At 49.2% G+C, this 14,862-nt stretch overlaps 1 protein-coding gene across 4 annotated transcripts in view; it reads right to left on the bottom strand.

Moving 5' to 3' along the window:
• LOC119972615 overlaps positions 1-14,862 on the bottom strand; it is a 296,819-nt gene that overhangs the window by 281,307 nt on the left and 650 nt on the right. The window lies entirely within an intron of this gene.

The following is a 14,862-nucleotide window of genomic DNA, read 5'->3' on the forward strand; positions in this document are numbered from 1 at the left end:
GTTCTAGGGCCCGACACCATGCGCCCCCTCCTGCAGCTTCCTCTTCCCCACGGCCCCATTGCCCTGAAAAGGTGCCTCGGGTTCTTTTCCTATTATGCCCAGTGGGTCCCCAACTATGCGGACAAAGCCCACCCACTGATCAAAGCTACCATCTTTCAATTGGTGGCTGAGGCCCGCCAGGCCTTCAGCCGCGTCAAGGCAGATATTGCCAAAGCCGCGATGCACGCGGTGGACGGGTCCATCCCCTTCCAGGTGGATAGCGACACGTCAGAGGTCCCACCCTCAATCAGGCGGGCAGGCCAGTAGCATGTTTCTCCCATATCCTCAACGCCTCCGAAATTCAACACTCCTCAATTGAAAAAGCCCAAACCATCGTGGAAGCTGTACGGCACTGAAGGCACTACCTCACTGGTAGGAGTTTCATCCTCGTCACCGACCAACGGTCAGTAGCCTTCATGTTCGATAATACACAGCGGGGACAGCGCCCTGTCTGGCACATGCGCCAGCGGGCAAGATGACCGCTGCTCATGGAATTATGTGTTCATGCAGGAATTTACCTATTTTCAAACCAGCAGTGAGTCTTGCTGCAGAGCTTCCATCTGACACTCCATACTCTGGAACCTCAGGGGGAGTGAAAATTTGAAAATCATTCCTTTAGTACAGTTTTTGGAATTGCTTTACGAGTAGACCAACCCTTATGCGACTGCTTCATTTTAATGGTTTTCAGTGTGACATTTCTTTTCATTCTTCCAGTCGATATGACAGCCTGTGCGCCACGTGATTGTAAATACAAAGAAGCCTGCCCATCAGGCCGTGACTCCATTTGGAGTAACGCAGAAGCTGATGATGCTGGCAAGGCCAACAAGGATATCAGTCTTCAGGATGTATCGCGTTAAAGGCTAAGGCACAAAAGACTGGCACAGAAACTAGTCTTCCAGAAAGCTGACAAGAACCCAGACAATCAGCGGGGTGATCCCGTCGGAGATGCACAATGAGCTGTGCACAAGGGACCTATTTAACAGGTTTATGATTTTAATTGAAGCAGTGAAATCTGTATACACATTTGCCGCATATGTTTAAAAGAATACAAATAATGTTTCTGTATATAAATGTTAACATATCCAAAGGACGGGGGATGTGGTGATATGCCTGTGAATAGTATTATACAAGTATTGTAAGGGCTGGTTTAGCTCACTGGGCTAAATCACTGGCTTTTAAAGCCGACCAAGCAGGCCAGCAGCACGGTTCGATTCCCGTACCTGCCTCCCCGGACAGGCGCTGGAATGTGGCGACTAGGGGCCTTTCACAGTAACTTCATTGAAGCCTACTCGTGACAATAAACGATTTTCATTTCATTTCATTTTTCACATAGTTAGCAATGCAACCTCCAATCAGCTGGTGGCGTCAGATCTTGGTCACGTGATGTGGGACACTTGCTAGTTGGTCGTAAGGCATACAGCAGGACATTCGTACATCGAGGAGTTCCAGAGCAACCTAGTCTGTATTGTATTGTGTATGTTATCCTTCCACGTGTTCATCAATAAACGTCATTGTAGTTAAGTCACCAGGAGTTCTATGTGCATCATTGCAACAGCAAGACAACAGAACACAACAGAGTACAAAAGGCTGGTTCAACACCAGTTACATCCCTCATAGGTCTGTAACCTCCTGGAAATTTTTTGGCCACTTTGGAGATCATAAAGGAACTTCCCAGAATTTACTCTCTCAATTAGCCGAATATCAATATTCAAAATCCATTTTGCTGCCTCTTGAAAAAAATTACATAACTATGAAGAGGAGGGTACATTAGGAGTAATGATGTTTATGGACTTAATTGTCCTTTTCCTGTCCAGCTCTTCATATGTTTTATGTTCATTTCTTATATTTACATACTGTGCTCTGCAAAGATTAGATATGGAAATATGCAAAGTGCTGTCCCCTCCTCCTGCTGGTTGTCTGATTGGTCACCACAAATCTCAATTTGGTAGGCCGCAGAGCTTTGCTCTGATCTTCAGATTTTTAAAAAAAAACAAATTTAGAGTACCCAATTCTTTTTTCCAATTAAGGGGCAATTTAACGTGGCAATTCACCTACCCTGCACATCTTTGGGTCGTGGCAGTGAGACCCACGCAGTCACAGGGAGAATGTGTGAACTCCACACAGGCAGTGACCCGGGGCCAGGGCCAAATCCAGGTCCTCAGTGCTGTGAAGCAGCAGTGCAAACCACTGCACCACCATGCTGCCCAAGATGATGTTTTTAAAATAATATAAATTTCCAATGGACTTCCAGTGGCGGTCATGAAGGTGTGGTCGCACACAGGGTGGCTCCTCCTACTTGAAGGTGTTGGTTTTGGCCCCTTCTACCCGAACTTTGGGAAATTTTGGCAGAAAGGTTGTGCGGAGAGTGGAGGGGGATTAGTTCTCCCCTAGATGGGCATGTCAGCGGGTTATCAAACCCGACAGCGAGAGCCCTGTCTAAGGAGCTTGAGGAGATTCATGGCGCAGCATCAATTGCGAAAATTTGGTGGGGGGGTCATTGACTGGAAAAATGCCAATGGAGCAATTGATGGCTTCATTAAGGATGAATTTCAACAGCAGTGTGAAGAAATGTAGAGTGACTGGTCAAAGACAATTGAGGGGGCAGTGGCACCTGTTCGAGGGCCTTTGGAACTGGTGGATAAGTGTCTGGAGGTACAGGGGTTGACGATCCAGGAGGTGGAGAAGGTGGTGTCTGACCAGAGTGACCGGATTGTGAGGGTGGAAGCAGAGATGGCGATCCTGGAGGACATGCGTAAAATTCTGCGAGCAACGGTCCAGGCAACAAAATCTGAGGTTTGTGGAGGGAGGGGAGGGGACGAGTGCAATTGGCTATGTCGTGAGGATGCTGGCCAGGTTTGTGGAAGAGAAGGTGCTGGACAAGGCCTCAGAGGTAGATCTGGCCCATAGGTCCCTGAGGCAGAGGCCAAGATGGGCAGCAGCGGCGGTGATTGTGTGTAGTGAAGTTCCAGGGCAAGGAAAATATTCTGAGGTGGGCCAGGGCGCAGCAGGATTGTGATTGGGAAGGAGACCAAATCCAGATTTTAAAGGATATTGGTGTGGAGCTGGCCAAGAAATGGGCAGGGTTCAACAAGGCCAAGAGAGTGTTGTCCCTGGCCAGACTTTAGGTCACTTGAGAGCCAGGAATATTACTTTTGGAAACCAGGAGAGGTGAATGGCTTTATTAAGAAGCATAAACTGGAAGCTGGGGGAGGGCTGAAGGGGGATTGTGAGTGCAAGTTCTGTCTTCTCAGAAGTGGGGGGGAGGGGGGGGTGGAAGAGCAGGCGCTGGAGGAGCCATTAAGGCTAAAGGAGGTGATGGAATGAATTGGTATGACGCAGTCGTGTAAGGCGCAGAAGCCGGATGGCTTCCTGGCAGAATTTTAGGAGCAGTTCACAACGGAGTTGCCCCCCCCCCACTTTTTGGGCATGTTTAATGGTGGAGAAGGCGTAGGCGTCAGTTTCGCTGATCGCGAAAAAGGGGAAGGATCCATTGGAGTGCGGGTCCTATAGGTCCATCTCACTGTTGTAAATCGACGTGAAAGTTCTGGCAAAGGTATTGGCGAGAAGGCTGGAGGGATGTTTGCTGGAGGTGATCTCAGAGGATCAGATAGGGATTGTGAAGGGGAGGAGCTCTCTATTAATACTAGGAGGTTGTTAAACGTAAATAAGACCCCGTCGGCGGGGTTGGAGGGCTGGAGGTGATTGTGTCAGTGGACACAGAGAAGGCCTTTGACCGGGTAGAGTGGAGGTATTTGTTTGAAATTCTGTGGCGGTTTGGGTTCGGACGAGGTTTGTGGCGTGGGTTCAGTTGCTATATGCCTCCCGCATTGCAAGTGTGGTAATGAATGAGATGAACTTGGGTATTTTGGGCCGCACAGGGGTCGAGGCAGGGGTGTCCACTGCCCCGCTATTGTTCACATTGCCGATTGATCCCCAAGCGATGGTACTTTGGGCCTCGGCTGAGTGGCGGGGAATTGAGAAGGTGGGGGCAGGGAGCCCCGAGTGTCATTGTATGCCGTTTACCTGTTGCTGTTCGTAACGGACCCATTAGAAAGCATGGGCAGAATCATGAGCTTACTGGAGAGATTAGAGGCCTTTTCGGGCTATGAATTTAATGTAGGGAAAAGCGAGATGTTCCAGGTGAGTGCAGCAGGGCGAGGAACGACCCTGGGGACACTGCATTTAAGGTGGCACGGTGTGGTGAATGAGATTCACATGGTATTATAAGTTACCAATGTCACTCTGTTCCAAGTATATATATATGTATCAATATTGTAAGTGCAGTTGCACTACCTGACCACCAGGGGGAGTAGCTCTGGGAGTACTCGAGAGTTTGTACTGGGCTCCCCCCTTGGCTCCGCCCAGAGCTCCTCCCCCTGGAGCTGCTGTATAAAGATCCGTGCCACAGAGTCAGCCAGCCAGTTCACCGAAAGTTCAACGGCTAACAGGCTGGCTCTGTTGTAAGTATATTAAAACCACTATTCTAATCCTACAAGCACGAGTCCGTAGAATTAATGGTTCCATCACAAGGGAGTGGTTCTGGTACCTGGGGATTCAGGTAATGCACGGGTGGGCCACGATGCACAAGTGGAATTTGACGGGATTGGTGGAGGAGGTTAAGGGGGATGCAGAGGCTAAAGAAATTTTTTCCCACTGACTGAGATGTTTTAAGGCCTACCTGGCAGAAGCCAGCACCGCGGGAACAACGGAGGAACAAAAACTCAGCCTACTGCACGCGAGGGTAAGCCACAGAATCTCCACACAGCTAAATCTGGCCGGTTCTTACACCGCAGCGCTGGAGATATTGGACAAATTTACGTTAGGCCCATTAACGAGGTTTATGCACGCCACGTGTTTACGACTCGCCGTCAGCGGCCTACAGAAACGCTTGCCGAATTTGTTAGGGAACTGAACAATCTCTCCAATGACTGTAATTATCAAGCCGTTACCGCGGCTGAACATAAGGAGCTTGCTGTGCGGGACGTTTTCGTAGCGGGCCGTAGATCGAACTACGTGCGCCAAAGATTGCTAGAAAAGGGGGCCCAGGACTTGAGATACTACTGTGGAGGCTGCTACCACTATGGAAGTCTCCTTGCGCAGCCTCACCTCCTTTCCCACGGACCCCGCGACCTCATCGTGGACCCCCGACCAACAATCCCCCCAGGCCTGTGCCGCACGGCCCCCCAGCTACCGCGCTGCCAAAGCCAGTTACTCTGCTGCCCCAGCCAGCTACTCAGCCTGCCATTTCTGTGGCCAAAGCCAGCACCCGCGGCAGCACTGCCCAGCCTGATCCGCGACCTGCAGCAGCTGTGGGAAGAAAGGCCACTATGCCAGAGTGTGCCTCGCGAAAAGGGCCCCAGTTTCTAACTCCCCAGTAGAGAGAACAAATCGCTCCCAACACCAGCGGGCCCGAAACGCTGCGGCCTACGCCCCGACTCCGCCCCCTCCCGCCACGTGCGATCCATGGGGGCCGCCATCTTGGCAAACCCCCACCACGCGGCCGGCCACGTGCGACTCATGGGGGCCGCCATCTTCCTCGCCGCTCACCACGTGCGATCCACGGGCCCCATCTGCATCTCCATGCTCAGATAGCTCATCTGAAGACTACGACTTCCCCGGGCACTCATCACGCGGCCCGCAACTCAACGCGGTCACCCTAGATGAATCCCGCCCCAAGCACCTACGAAGTTCGATGGCGGAGGTCCAGATCAACGGGTACAGCACGCCATGCCTCTTTGACTCCGGGAGCACAGAGAGCTTTATACACCCAGAGCTGGTAAGACGCTGTTCGCTTCCTATTTTTCCTGTGAGCCAAACTATCGCCCTCGCTTCGGGCTCCCACTCAGTCCAAATCCAAGGACGCACCGTCACTACGCTCACAATTCGAGGCGCTAGTTATTCAAAATTTAAACTTTATGTCCTGCCTGACCTCTGCGTGCCACACTTATCAGGCCTGGAATTCCAGTGCAACCTCAAGAGTCTCACCCTCAGCTTCGGCGGGCCCCTGCCCCCTCTCACTATCTGCAGCCTAGCCACGCTGCGCATCTCCCCCCCATCTCTCTTCGCCACTCTCACTCCAGATTGCAAACCAGTAGCTACACGCAGCAGGCGACACAGCCTACAGGATAGGGTCTTTATCCGATCGGAGGTCCGACGGCTGCTCAGTGAGGGGATCATAGAGGCCAGTAATAGCCCCTGGAGAGCTCAGGTGGTGGTCGTCAAGACTGGGGAAAAGTTTTGCATGGTCGTCGACTATAGTCAGACCATAAATCGCTTTACGCTCCTAGACCCGTATCCCCTCCTCAGAATTGCATACATGGTTAACCAAATCGCCCAATATCGGCTATTTTCCACGGTGGATCTGAAGTCTGCATACCACCAACTCCCAATCCGCCCGGAGGACCGCCACTACACAGCGTTCAAGGCCGATGGCCGCCACTTCCATTTCCTCCGGGTTCCCTTCGGCATCACTAACGGGGTTTTGGTGTTCCAACGAGCAATGGACCGAATGGTAGACCAGTACCGGCTGCGGGCCACGTTTCCGTATCTGGACAATGTTGCCATCCGCGGCTATGACCAGCAGGACCACAAGGCCAACCTCCACCGTTTTCTCCAGACGGCACAGGAATTAAACCTAACTTATAACAAGGAGAAATGCGTTTTCCGCACAAACAGACTGGCCATCCTCGGCTACGTCGTGGAGAACGGAGTCCTGGGCCCAGACCCGGACCGCATTCGCCCCCTCTTAGAACTCCCCCTCCCTCATTGCCCAAGGCCCTCAAACGGTGCTTGGGGTTCTTTTCATACTACGTCCAGTGGGTCCCTCAATATGCGGACAAAGCCCGCCCACTCTTTAAGGCCAAACGATTTCCCCTGTCTGCTGAGGCGCGCCAGGCCTTCAGCTGCATCAAGGAGGACATCGCCAAAGCAGCCATGAGGGCGGTGGATGAATCCACTCCCTTTCAGATTGAGGGCGACGCCTCAGAGGTAGCTCTAGCAGCCACTTTAAATCAGGCAGGGAGGCCCGTTGCATTTTTCTCCCGTACCCTATCCGCTTCAGAACTCCGACACTCCTCTGTCGAGAAGGAAGCACAAGCCATCGTGAAGGCTGTTCGTCAATGTAGGCACTACCTCGCAGGTAGGAGGTTCACCCTCATCACCGACCAACGATCGGTTGCCTTTATGTTTGACAACTTGCAAAGGGGCAAAATAAAAAATGATAAAATCCTTCGGTGGAGGATCGAACTCTCCACCTATAGTTACGATATTAAATATCGACCGGGGGAGCTCAACGAGCCCTCGGATGCCCTATCCCACGGGACATGCGCCAGCGCGCAGATCAGCTGTCTGAAAGCCATCCACGATGACCTCTGCCATCCAGGGGTCACCCGGCTCGCCCACTACATCAGAGCCCGAAACCTGCCTTTCTCCAACGAGGAGGTAAAAGCGGTCACCAGGGACTGCCCGATCTGTGCAGAGTGCAAACCGCACTTCTATAGACCAGACAGGGCCCACCTGGTCAAGGCTTCTAGGCCCTTTGAATGCCTTGCGATCAATTTCAAAGGGCCACTCCCTTCCACTAACAAGAACATTTATTTCCTCAACATCATCGATGAGTTCTCCCGATTCCCTTTTGCCATTCCGTGCCCCGACATGACCTCCCACACAGTCATTAGGGCCCTGCACAGTGTCTTCACCCTGTTCGGTTTCCCCAGCTACGTGCACAGCGACCGGGGTTCGTCCTTTATGAGCAACGGGCTGCGTCGGTACCTGCTCGACAAGGGTATCGCCTCGAGCAGGACTACCAGCTACAACCCCAGGGGGAACGGGCAGGTGGAGAGGGAGAACGCGACAGTCTGGAAGACCGTCCTACTGACCCTCCGGTCTAGAAAACTCCAAGTCTCCCAATGGCAAGAAGTCCGCCCAGACGCGCTCCACACAATCAGATCCCTCCTCTGTACAGCGGCAAACCAACCCCCTCACGAGCGGCTCTTCATTTTTTCTAGGGGCACTACCACGGGGGTCTCACTTCCGGCGTGGCTGAGGACACCCGGCCCGGTTCTCCTGAGGAAGCACATCAGGGGGCACAAAACTGACCCCCTTGTTGAAAAGGTGCGCCTCCTCCATTCCAACCCCCAGTACGCATTTGTGGAGTTCCCGGACGGTCGCCAGGACACAGTATCCCTTCGGGACCTGGCACCCGCTGGATCCAGACCCCCCCCCCCCCACCCCCACTGAGGAACCCCTTACCCCGTTCCCTATGCTGCCGCCCCCTCGCGCCCCTGATTCCGCAAGCTCGCCCCACCTGTTCCACGTGCCTGCACCAGCCCGCCCCCAGAGCCCCCAGCCTCTGGTCGAGCCAGAGGTGTATGAAGTTTGGACGAGACCCGCCCCAGAGTCTGCCATCGTACCCCAGCTCTCAACACCCACCCAGCCACCGCAAGAGGCTGCAACCCCGATGCTCCGCAGATCGAAACGAACAATTCATCCACCAGACAGACTAACTCGGTGAGCCACCACCCCCGCCAGACTCGATTTTTTTCACAGGGGGTGAATGTGGTGAATGAGATTCACACGGTATTATAAGTTACCAATGTCACTCTGTTCCAAGTATATATATGTATCAATATTGTAAGTGCAGTTGCACTACCTGACCACCAGGGGAGTAGCTCTGGGAGTACGCAAGAGTTGTACTGGGCTCCCCCTTGGCTCCGCCCAGAACTCCTCCCCCTGGAGCTGCTGTATAAAGATCCGTGCCACAGAGTCAGCCAGCCAGTTCACCGAAAGTTCAACGGCTAAAAGGCTGGCTCTGTTGTAAGTATATTAAAACCGCTATTCTAATCCTACAAGCACGAGTCCGTAGAATTGATGGTTCCATCACAAGGGAGTGGTTCTGGTACCTGGGGATTCAGGTAATGCACGAGTGGGCCACGATGCCCAAGTGGAATTTGACGGGATTGGTGGAGGAGGTTAAGGGGGAACCTTAAAAGGTGGGATGCGCTACACCTCAACTTGGCAGGGTGGGTGCAAGCGGTGAAGATTTTCCTCCCCAAGGCCTATTTTTGGGGAGTAACTGCATTAATCTGCAATAATTTGTGTGGGTAGGGAAGGTGCAGAGGGTGAAGAGGGCTCTGTTGCAAAGGCAGAGGCGGGAAGGGGGTGGTGCTCCCGAATTTGTTGCATTATTATTGGGCAGCGAATGTAGAGAAGGCGAGATGATAGTGAGAGAGACAGGGGGGTCAGATTAGAGGAGTCTTGCAAGGGTATGAGCCTGATGACCCTGGTGACAGCCCCACTGTTGTTCGCCCTGAGGAAGTAAACGAGGAGTCGGGTGGTGCAATCTAGGAGGCCTTTTAAACTGGGTCACATGTCGATGATGACTCCACTGGGGCGGGAGAGGGGGCGATGGGATGTATAGGAGATGGAGGGAGGAGGGATTTGCAGGGCTAGAGGAGCTGCAGGAGAGTTTAGAGCTACCAAGGGGGAGTGAGTTTAGATATTGGCAGGTGCAGGACTTTGCGATTAAGGAGCTGCCTTCGTTCCTTCAGGTGCCAGAGTATATGCTTCTGGAGAAAATGTTCCTGGTTGGGGGGGGGGGGGGGGAATGGTAGGATTCGAGATATATATGGGTGGTTGGGGGAGCAGCCTTAGTGAAAAGAATCAAGTGGAAGTGGGGAGGGAGATAGGAAGGGGACTTTGGTGCAAAGTAATGTGCCAAGTCAACTCAACCTCCTCCTGAGCAAGGATGAGTCACATACAATTTGAGATGGTACACAGGCTCCAGGTGAGTGTTTTTGTTCCCCCAGAGGTAGCAGGCGGGTGCGAGAGGTGTGGGAGGGGACCGGCGACCATGTCCATATGTTCTGGGGGTGTGAGGAATTGGAGAACTTTTGGGAGGCGGTGTTCAGGAACTTATTGAGGATTGTAGGGGGTTGAGATGAAGCCGGATCCTATGGTATCGATTTTTGAGATGTTGGAGATGCTGGAGCTGCAGAAAGGAGCCGATGTCATGGCCTTCGCCTCTCTGATTGCCCGGCGACGGATAATTTTGAATCGGAGGTCGGCTGCGGCGCTGGGGCTTGCGCCATGGATGGGAGACTTGTTCGAGTTTCTCAGGTTGGAAAAAATTGAATTTGCCCTAAGAGGGTTGGAGGACAGTTTCAAAGCACGGTGGAGGCCGTTCATGGCTATGTTTGAGGAACTGTTTGGAGAGTGGAGGGGGCAAATAGGGGAAAAAATGTACAAACTGTATACTCTGTTGCAAGTTAAGGTTGTGTTATTATGTTGAATATGTTTGGAATAAAATATTTTTTAAAACTTAATTTCCAACAGTTATGCTGATGATGGGGGATGCAGTGGCATAATGGTATTGTTGCCGGGCTAGTAATCCAGAGACCCAGAGTCATTCTCTGAGGACCCAGGTTTGAATCCTGCTATGACAGATGGTGAAATTTGCATTCAATAAAAAAAATCTGGAATTCAAAGTCTAATGATGACCATGAAATCATTGTTGATTGTTGAAAAAAACCATCTAATGTCCTTTAGGGAAGGAAAACTGACGCTTTACGTGGTCTGCCCTACATTTGACTCCGGGCCCACAGTAATGTGGTTGACTCATAATTTCCCTCAGCGGGGCCACGAGAGGCAGAGCGGCGGGAAGCTAGTGGCACTCCCGCTCGCTACCACACTGAGAAATCTTTCTGGAGAATTGCACCCTCTTGTGTACTATTCTTTAATATTCATTCTCTGAATGTGTGCAATTCATCGCCCCAATCTACTAGCACTATGGGAGTACCTACACCCCCAGATGTTCTGCAGCAGTTCAAGGAGGTGGCCCATTACCTCCTTCTCAAAGGCAATTAGGGGATAGTAAACAAAACAACATCCCAATAAAACTTTTAAAAAGAGCTGCCTCCTTGAAAAACAAACTGCCTGGGAGGGTGCTAAATTGCCGCTTAGTGTCCAAAAGGTTAGATGGGGTTACTGGGTTGCGGGGATAGGGTGAAGGCATGGGCTTAAGTAGGGTGTTCTTTCTAAGGGCCGGTGCAGACTCGATGGGCCAAATGGCCTCCTTCAGCACTATAAATTCTATGATTCTAAGGTTACCAGTTCATCTACCACCATTGTGTCTCATATATTTGGGGTCAGCAAACAGTAAAAGTACCATAAACGTAAAGAGTCAAATGGAAGCTCCCTTCGTATGATTTGCTTCAGGAAACAAGAAAAGCCATAAAAGAGTCACATGGCACAGTAGGAGGCTATTCAGCCCACCATGTAGCAACCTGTGCAGGCCCTTTCCCCTCTCTATCATGCCAATTTATTTTCCGTCAAATTAGTTGCAAAATAATTGATCTCTTCTTTCCGTTTCCACTTTCCTCATGGACTGCAAGTTACAAGTTATTTCCACTCATGTAAAAAAAAACTTCCTTACATCCCTCTGATTCTCTTGCCCAAAATCTTTTTATTTGTGCTCCTAGTCCTTGCACTATCAGTTAACACTTTTCCCTGCCTACTTGCCATAATCTTGGACCCCTTTATCAGATTTCCTTTGCTCCAAGATCAAATACAGCTTCTCCAACATAATATTGTAGTTAAAAATCACCCATCCCTGGAACCATTCTCATGTATCCCCTCTAGAGTCTCTCAAGGACCCTCACATTCTTCCTAAAGTGTGGTGACCAGAAGCAAATACAATAATCTGGCCGAACCAGGGCTGTTTTAAAGGTTCAGCATAACTTTCCTGCTTTTGTATTCAATGCCTACATTTTATAAGGGCATGTGGTGTCCACACCAAGTAAAGAAAGAAACAAAATTTTATTCACACAAACTACCCAGTAGATCCCTACCGGGTTCCAACTTGGTCAGTGCCTTACTGGCCGATCATACACTCTTTTCTGCTCTTAAAACTATTTTTTCTTAAACCTAAGCCAACACTGACCCTCCTATTCCATAAGCCTCAATTTTGTTAACAAGCCTTCATATTTTGTCAAACACTTTCTTAAAATCCATAGCGACAATATCCACTGTATTCCTTTCATCAACCTGTTACTTCATCAAAAAAAATCAATTAGATCAGTTACGTACAATCTGCCTTTTGCAAATCCGTCTAGTTATTCTTAAATAGCTCTAATCTCTCAGAGCGCCTGTTGATTTTTTCCTGATTATTGTTTCCCAGCACTGATGTTAAACTAACTGGCGTGTAATTATTCGGACTGTACTTACAACCTTTCTTGAATAAGAATGTTTTATTTGTCACTCTCCAATCCTGACACCTCCCCTGCATCTAGGAAGGGCAAGCCTTTCAGCTATCTCTACACCTACATCCTTCTGAACAAAGCAATTTGTCTATTCAAACACAGCCAGTCTTTCCAGTACCTGCTCCCTCTCAATTTTCATCAAATCGATTATCTCTACTACCTCCACTTCTAATGATACATGTCAGATTCATCATCCTTATAAAACACTTTAATAATTCCAGCTTTGCCCTGTGCCTCTATATCACCCTCTTTGTCCGAATAGCACCTTCTCCACATCTTACTACCCACTAACCATTTACATGCTGTTAGAAGACGTTTAGGTTCTGTTTTATGTTGACTGTGATTCGCTCTTTACTGGTTTTATTTTCCTCTTCACTTCCCCAATCAGCCTACTGTATTTGACCTGGTTCTTGCTTGAAGAAATCACCTGATATTCAACATACACCCTCTTTTTTGTTTCTTAATATCTCTAACTCTGTCTCATCTAAGGAGCCCTGCTCTTGGTTCTACTATATTTTAAACTTGTTGGAATGGACTTAGCAAACATAACTCCTATACAAGATAGCAAATGCAATTCCTTTATTCCAAAAAGGGAGAAAAGACTGAAAGCAGGAAATCACAGCCAAGCTAGCCACATATCTGTCCTATAAAAAAATGTTAGAAACCATAATTAAAGCTATTATATCAGGGCACTTGGAATCTTTCAGGGCAGTCAGGCAGAATCAACATGCTTTGTGAAAGAGCAATCTCGTCGAACCAATTTATTGGAGTTCTTTGAAGAAGTTACATGTGCTGTTAATAAAGGGGTACCTCAGGCTCAGTATGATACAATTTAAGGTCGCTCATCGGGCTCACATGACAGTGGCCTGGATGAGCAGATTCTTTGGGGTGGAAGACAGGTGTACAAAATGAGCGGGAGGATCAGCGAACAATGTCCACATGTTCTGGGCATGTTCGATGCTTAGGGGATTTTGGCAGGGGTTTGCAGATGTCATGTCCACGCTGTTAAAAACAAGGGTGGCGATTTTCGGGGTGTCGGAAGACCTAGGAATCCAGGAGGAGAAAGAGGCCGGCGTTCTGGCCTTTGCTTCCCTGGTAGCCCAGAGACGGATACTAGGGTATTAGCTTGGAGGGACTCAAAGCTCCCGAAGTTGGAGACCTGGCTATCGGGCATGGCTAGCTTTCTCTGTTTGGAGAAAATCAAGTTCGCTGTGAGAGGGTCACTGTTAGGGTTCGCCCAGAGGTGGCAACCGTTCGTTGACTTCTTCACGGAAAATTAATCGGCAGAAGAAGGAGGGGGGAGGGGGGGAAGCTAGTTTAGCTTACAGTAGGGGGTTAATAAAGGTGGGACTGTGAGGGGGATGGCTTTTGCACTATGTTTATAGTTTCATGTACATTGTTTATTGTGTTGTTATAATACAAAAAAAAACCATAAAATGTTTATTAAAAAAATAAAGGAGTACCAATGGATGTACTGTACTTAGACTTGGGCATTTGATAAGATGCCATGAGTGAGTCAGGAGTCAAGATGCCAGCAGTCAATCATTCAGGAGTCAAAAGATTATATTAGGAATGATAAAGCCTCTAATAGCTACACTTAAAAATGGGACTTCCTCGAGTAAGGCCAACCAGGAGTTTTCCTTCAACACATCTTAGCTTTCTTCCTGTCCTGCTTATCCATGCAAAATCCTCTTCCTAACCATATTGTCACCCGTGAATATTCAAAGACTAAAAGTAGTCACTTGGCTTGTTTTTTGAGCTGAAAATCTCTAACCATGGTCAATTCTTTACAAATCATTCATGTTTTCATTAATTTCTTAATCTGGTGGTAGCTAATCATGACCAAACTCAGCTATGTCCAGAAAGTGAGAGTTCTGTCCCATCAATTAAAAATGTTGGCCAATCCTCTTCAGTATTCCACAATTACAATTTAGTATAAACAAGATCTTATCATCACCAACAGTCTAAACAGCATCTCGAACAACTAATGAGAGCCCTACAACTCAACTATTCAATGGGTAAAAATTGGGTGATTCTGATGGATTCCAACACCCGATGGCTTAAATAGCAGTACTTTGCAAAATAAGTAGTTGTTGCCTTCACATCCTGAAACAGAAAGCTGAACATAAATACACTGCACAATGTGAAACAACATATAGACCTGGAAGCTTCCAAGTTCAATACACACACCATACTGGGTTAGCTGATCTTGACAAAGAGTCATCCAGACTTCTCTCTCCACAGATGCTGTCAGACCTGCTGAGATTGTCCAGCATGTTCTGTTTTTGTTTCAGATTCCACCATCCGCTGTAATTTGTTTCTATCAGATAGAGCACTGCTTTCCTACCTTGGGGAAAGAGGAAAGTCATTAAGGATTTCTATTTCTGATAGCTATCCTCTGACTTCAAAGGGATGGGGGAAAGACGGGTAGCTGTCAGTGCGAGAAGAGGTAATTAGGAGAGGAGGCTTGTATGGGGTGTGGAGTGTAAAGCCCAGCACAAACCAGATATGTCAAATGATTTGTGAGCTTTTGATTCTATGTAATTTCATATCAAGAGGACAGGAT

The sequence above is a fragment of the Scyliorhinus canicula genome, chromosome 10, assembly GCF_902713615.1.
Source record: "Scyliorhinus canicula chromosome 10, sScyCan1.1, whole genome shotgun sequence".
Taxonomy (NCBI): domain Eukaryota; kingdom Metazoa; phylum Chordata; class Chondrichthyes; order Carcharhiniformes; family Scyliorhinidae; genus Scyliorhinus; species Scyliorhinus canicula.